Genomic DNA, 6,874 nt, shown 5'->3' on the forward strand with positions numbered 1-6,874 from the left:
GGGAGGCCTGGCATGCTGCGGTTTGTGGGGTTGCAAAGGGTCGGACACGACTGAACTGAAGTCTTTTTAAATCACCATCAAGTTTTTGTTGTTTAGTCACTAAGTTGTGTCCAACTCTTTTGTGACTCCATAGACTCTAGCTCGCCAGGCTCCTCTGTTCATGGGATTTCCTAGGCAAGAATACTGGAGTGAGTTTCTGTGTCCGTCTCCAGGAACTTTTGTTTTTTTCCTACTGGTCTTATGAGATCCCCATCAAAAGCTAACATATTGGAAATATTAGAAGGAAGTCCTAGCCTTGTGTTTCCATTTTGTTGCCGTTCGATGGTGCTAATTGCTATCTTGGCTAGGTGGATGGGGGCAGTTTCAGGAAATTGCACTTGATCTTTCCCATTGAAGGCTCTTATCCCTCAGGCCAAAGATCCAATGTGAGGGTTCTGAGAATATCTACCCCAATTGTATTGGGGGTCTGGGGAAAAGATCACTTGCTGGTCTGTGGACCTGTGGGACCCACTGTGAGCCTCCAGACTATGGGCAGTACTCTCTCTATAACCTGGTGGCCAGACACCTCACAGCAGCAGAGCGAGGGGACCATGATGGTGCTTCTGGTCTCCGCGTATCAGTGTCAGTCCCACCAGGTCTCCAAATACTCGACATTTCCCTCCCCAGTGAACAGTTCACTGAATCCTTAGGTTCCTCTGCAGAAAGACCCAGAGTACTGTGGCTGTGCCCCCTTGGCCTGGTGTTGCAAGATGCTTCTTCTCAACTGGGGAGCTCAAGGTTGGAAACTGGGCAGGCTATCCTGACTTTTATTGGGGTACCTGCCATCAGCCTTCTGATTATCCATTCTCAGTTTCTTCTGATGGTATAAGCTGCGTAGTATCCTTGTTGACATGTATTTTGCCCCTAGGGCCATGGTCTTTTATTGTGCTAAGTCACTTCAGTTGTGTCCGACTCTTTGCCACCCCGTGGACTGTAGCCCACCAGGCTCCTCTGTCCATTGGATTCTCCAGGTAAGAATACTGGAGTGGGTTGCCATTTCCTCCTCCAGGGGATCCTCCAGACCCAGGGATCAAACCTGGGTCTCCTGTAAAAAGAGCTTTAACCATTCTATCGATTGTCTTTGCAGTTACAGTTCTCTCATGCTTTAAAAAAAAAAATTGTAGTAACATGTACATAACATAAAATCACATTAACCATGCCGAAGTATACCATTCAGTGGTATTCAGTACGTTTTTAGTGTTGTGCTGCAGATCCCTAGAACTTTTTCATCTTGTAAAGCAGAAACTCTGTACCCATTAAACAACAGTTTCCATTCCTTCCTTCCTCTAGCCCCTGGCAACCACCATTCTATTTTTGTCTCTGTGAACTTGATACGATAAGCACTTCTTGTAAGTGAAATCATACAGTGTTTGTCTTTCTGGCTCATTTCACTTAACATAATGTCTTCAAGGTTCATCCTTGTTGGAGATTATGTCAGAATTTCTTTTCTTTTTCAGGCTGAATGATACTCCATTGTTTACACATAGTGAGTTTTGTTTATCCATTCATCTGTTGATGGACACGTGGGCTGCTTCTGCCTTTTGGCTACTGTGAATAATCCTGCAAGGAACACGGAGGTGTGAATATGCCTTCCGTACCTTGCTTTCAATTCTTTGGGGTAGATACACCCAGAGGTGGAATTGGAATCAGAGCCACCACACTGTTTTCTGTAGTGGCTACGTCATTTTACCTTCCCACCAGCAATGCACAAGGGGCCCAATTTCTGCACATTCTCACCAAAATTTGCTATTGCTCTTTTTTTTTAGAGTCAACATCTTTTTTTTTTTTTTATGTCTGATCTTATTTGTTGCTCTTAGGACGTCTCGTTTTTGACTGGTCTCAGACTGGGCAGCAGGAGCTCTCAGAGATGATAGCCCCTGTCTCTTGGCAATCTGTTCCAGGTGTTTTCCTTTGACCTCCTTCATTCGCTTGGCCAAAAATTTAGCATCTTCTGCAGCCTCTTCCTTACTTTTATTGCTTTGATGCTTCTTCAGTGTAAACCACCAACATGGCAGAACACATGGAGTAACAAGACACTGAATCCTTACCTTCTTTGTTGAGGGGCTTTCTCACCAGCGTATTTGTGGACATTACCTTCTTTAGAGAGATTGAAAAGTCTGCGGATTTTCCCATCTCTTTGGGGGTTTCCCTTGGAGAAGGCAATGGCAATCCACTCCAGTACTCTTGCCTGGACAATCCCATGGACGGAGGATCCTGGTAGGCCCCAGTTCATGGGGTCGCAAAGAGTAGGACACGACTGAGTGACTTCACTTTCACTTTGGGGGTTTCCCAGGTGGCGCTAGTGGCAAGGAATCCACCTGTCAATTCAGGAGACGTGGGTTCAATCCCTGGGTTGGGATGATCCCTCGGAGTAGGAAATGGCCACCCACTCCGGTATTCTTGCCTGGAGAATCCCGTGGACGGAGGAGCCTGGTGGGCAGGGTACAGTCCATGAAGCCACAGAAAGTTGAACACGACTCAGCAGCTAAGCAGCAGCAGTAGCAGCAGCTAGTTCTTTTGGGTCTCAGGTGACGAGGCACAGTTGTATCACTGTGTCCAGGAATATCCTTCTCGCATCCCTTTTTTACGATGGCCAGACTGAGAATACTCAGGTTGGCATCCACAATGCAATTCTGTACAAATCTGTGGTTTCTTTCTCCAGTCCTCCTTGGTGTATAACAGGAATGCCCCTTACCAGCAGCAGGCAGACTCAGCCACGGGTCATTCTCTTCATGGGCAAAATCCGTTTCACGGGGAAACCCTGTATGTCATTCCCACCACCGATTCGGACCACATAACCTTCCATTCTTCACCCAGAGCGTCAGCAGCAGCCTCTGCGGCTGTATGCTTCTCCTGGAAAATACGAAGTTTTTCATTCATTGTCCACTTCAATGAGCTTCTGGTAGCCAGTGGCTGGGAAAGCGCTGTTGAGCTTCGTTCTGAGGCAGCTGTCCGTGTCTGAGGCCCCACAAGAAAGAGTGAGAGTGGTCATCTTAATGGATGTGAAGTGTATCTCTTTGTGGTTTTGATTTGCGTTTCGTAACGATTAGTGGGAGAAGGCAATGGCAACCCACTCCAGCGCTCTTGCCTGGAAAATCCCATGGACGGAGGAGCCTGGTAGGCTGCAGTCCATGGGGTCGCTACGAGTCGGACACGACTGAGCGACTTCACTTTCACTTTTCACTTGCATGCATTGGAGAAGGAAATGGCAACCCACTCCAGTGTTCTTGCCGGGAGAATCCCCAGGAACGGGGGAGCCTGCTGGGCTGCCGTCTATGGGGTCGCATAGAGTCGGACATGACTGAAGTGACATAGCAGCAGCAGCAACGATTAGTGATGTTGAACATTTTTGCACGTGCTCATTGGCCATTTGTATAAATTGTTTGGAGAAATGTCTAAGCTCTTTGCCCAGGTTTAAGCTGCTTTGTTGATGTTGAGTTGTAGCGACTCCTGGTACTTTCTTGCCCAATCGCAAGAGACTGAGAGCCCACATCGTATCATATGTTTTTCTTAATTTTATCCTTCTATTTGTTTTCCCTGGCCCTAGAGTTCAGTTTCTAGGAGTCTAAAATTCTCCAACATCGCCACAACGACCGACGCTGAGGGATGTTCCCATGGCATTCTTTGCAACAGAAATAGAAACAACCCCAATGGCCGTCAATAAGCAGCTGGCTGTGCAAATGGTTGTGTGTCTATACTATGGAGACCTACGCAGTTATAGAAAGACGGAGGTTTCCCAAAGTATATGGTCAAGGACCAATGTTAGAAACATGTAGATAAATGAAAAAAGTGTAATGTATAACACGCATTCCATTTGTGTTTATGAGATGTATTTGAGCATATAGAGATTCCTGCACAACGTACAGAATGTGGAGTGACTCCATTCTCTTATCACAAGTCTTTGTTTGCAAGTGATAAACCCTCTTGAACCAGCTTGAGCAATCAAGGAACTTTTTGAAAAGGCTCCAAGTAAGTCTTACGGAGGCTCAAAGCCAAAAACCAGCTGTGAAGATGGCTAAGTTACACGTGTAACTAGTCATTCTCTTCTCTCTTTGAATAGACTCTTTCGTCAGCCTGTAAAAATACAGTGACTGCAGAATTCTTGAGTTTACACCCCCACCATCCAAGAGACAGGCGCCTCCAGAGTCTCATAATGCTGACATCTAGTGTCCAGGAGGGAGCTTCTGACTGCCCTCATTTGGATCAAGTGTCCACCGCTGGTCCCGGCAACTGAACTCAATTACAGGGTCGTTATGAGCTGGGTAAATCTATTAATGTATTTACCGTACATTTGATACCTCATTAATTTCCAAAACAATTGTGAGAGGTTTTATTGTTTTTTTGTTTTAATACCAATAACTCTTCATCTCTATTATATAGATGAAGAAACTTCAGGCTCAGAGGTTGTGGATTAGACTTTATGCTTCAAGATTTAAAAAAAAAAATTTTTTTTTAATGTGGACCATTTTAAAAGTCTTTATTGAATTTGTGACAGTATTGCTTCTGCCTTCCATTTCGGTTTGTTGGCTGCGAGGCGTGTCGGATCTTGGCTCCCAGACCAGGGCTTGAACCCTCACCCTCTGCACTGGGAGGGGAGGCCTTAACCACTGGACTGCCAGGGAAGTCCCCCTTCAGGATGTTTGCTCCAAAACCTGTGCTCTTTCCCCTACTTGGAAACCACGTCTGGTGACCTGTTATTGGACAGAGGCCATTGCATTTTCTCATTCGTTCATTCAGTATCTATTGAGCTATATGCTCCTCTAGGCGCCTCTGAGATAAAACTATGCACGAAAACCAAGTCCTGTCTTCACCATGAAATAAAAAAGGTAATAAGTGATGCATGTGCTAGGTGGTGGTAAGCGCCATGGAGACAATTAAACAGAGAAAGACTCGCTGATAAAGGAGACCTCCTGCAGGAATAAGAAGTTCTGGTACCATCATCGAAAGCCATCAAGTGGGGCAGTTTTGCTGGGGTAGAAGGCTCTGTCTCTCTCAACTAATAATAAATCCTCACCTTTGTAGAGCGTCCCAGTCACCACCTGCTTTCGTATTAATTCTCTGATAACAGCGATTTACCTCCTGTGTATCTGGTAGCAACACAAAAAATGAGCTTGCCCAAACAAACAAAAAACAAACTACTCTCAATGTTGGTTAGAGAATGGCATCTGCTAAATGAGCTGAATTGTGTAAGAACAATCCTGAGGGCTGGGATTCTGGGAGCTCCCTTCATTCAGGCTCATCAGAGATCAATCCCTTCACCTTTTTTCTGTAGCTGAGACCTGGCTGCCCTCTCGCCAGGAGGAACCCACTGTCCTTGAGCTTCTCAAATGGCTGTTCTCTGTCCTATACCTTTGGCACCACTGAGTTTAGGACTGGAGGAAATCCTCCAGGTCCTCATTTCCACTTCCACGCCATTTCCCTTCTCTTCTCCCACATACATCCAGCTATAAACCTCATGCCATTATCAGATGATTCCACCCACGATTCCTCTCTGTTGAAGGTCACCTACTGAGCCTGGGGTCACACCCTCATTCCCTGAAGAGGCACGCGATCCCTCTGTCCACCACGGCTGTCCTAATTCTTGGTGGGTTCAATGTCCACTTAGGTGATCCTTCCAACGCCCTGGCAGCTCAGCTCCTTAGCCTCTCCTCCAGCAGTCTTACTGATCACCCCACATCGGCTGCTCACTCCCATGTCCATACCCTTGACTTTGTCGTGGCTGACGACAACCCGCACATAACCTCAGTGTTCGTAACTCACTCCCCTTCTACCGCTGTCTTCCCAGTGTCTTGCCTCTCGCATCTCCAACTCCAACAATCCTTTAGCCCTGGTGGGACTTTAACCTATTGATCCCATCATCCTTTTACTTCCTTCATTCTCCCCATATCCATTTTCTCCTTCTTATCCAACTCAATTCCAAGGTCATTATTACCATCACTTCTTGCTTGACCCCACCACTCTCCTGCCGGTCTCTTGCTCAGCTCTTCCCACCTGGTTCAACCACAAGGCTGCTTAAACCCAACTCCCTGCCTCCTCCATGCTTGTGCCCTGGCAGCTAGAAGAAGCTGTAGAAAAGCACCTGACTGTGCAGAATACTTTAAGTCCCTGGTGGGCTCCATACACTCCCACTCTCTCCCAGTGACTATTTTGTAGCTTCTCCCACCTCAAGCCTCTTAACAACTCCTCCTCCCATCAGCTGTCACTTTCAGCTAATGACATATTTTCTGATTCTCTGACGAAAGTGAAGTAAATAGAACAGAACTACTACCAGCTCCCACCATCACTTCAACACACCTGACTCACTTCCCATACACTGGACCTTCTCTCCTATTGATGTAGATGAACTGACTTTATTCCTCAGGCTAAGCATCCCAGCCATCTCTTTCCTGCTGCAGGACACCACACAAGCAATTCTCTCTGGCCATTCTCTTATGAACCCATTGCAAAGAAGTTCTCCCCCATATCGCTACCGACAAGTTTCTTATCCAGGTCACCGATGACCTCCACATTGTTCATTGCTATTGCTAACTCTAGTAACTCTTGGGCGTGGTGGCGGTTTAGTCGCTAAGTTGTGTCCTACTCTCGTGACCACATGGACTCTAGCCCACCAGGCTCCTCAGTCCATGGGCTTTTCTAGGCAAGAATACTGGAATGGGTGGCCATTTCCTTCTGCAGGGGATCTTCCCGACCTAGGGATCAAACCCACGTCTCGTGTTTTGCATGCGGATTCGTTACCACTTAAGCCACCAGGGAAGCCCTGAATGGTTTAATTAAAAAAAAATCATTTGATTTAAAGAAAGTGTATGGGTGAATTGATTCAAAGAAAAGGTATGCA

The 6,874-nt window shown here is 46.4% G+C and overlaps 1 pseudogene; it reads right to left on the reverse strand.

The window, feature by feature from the left end:
* Nucleotides 1-1,584: 1,584 nt before the first annotated feature.
* Nucleotides 1,585-6,555, reverse strand: LOC129543295 (small ribosomal subunit protein eS6-like; annotated as a pseudogene).
* Nucleotides 6,556-6,874: the final 319 nt, after the last annotated feature.

This window comes from Moschus berezovskii, chromosome 23 (genome assembly GCF_049115385.1).
Source record: "Moschus berezovskii isolate FMDL1 chromosome 23, NW_MosBer_1.0, whole genome shotgun sequence".
Taxonomy (NCBI): Eukaryota; Metazoa; Chordata; class Mammalia; order Artiodactyla; family Moschidae; genus Moschus; species Moschus berezovskii.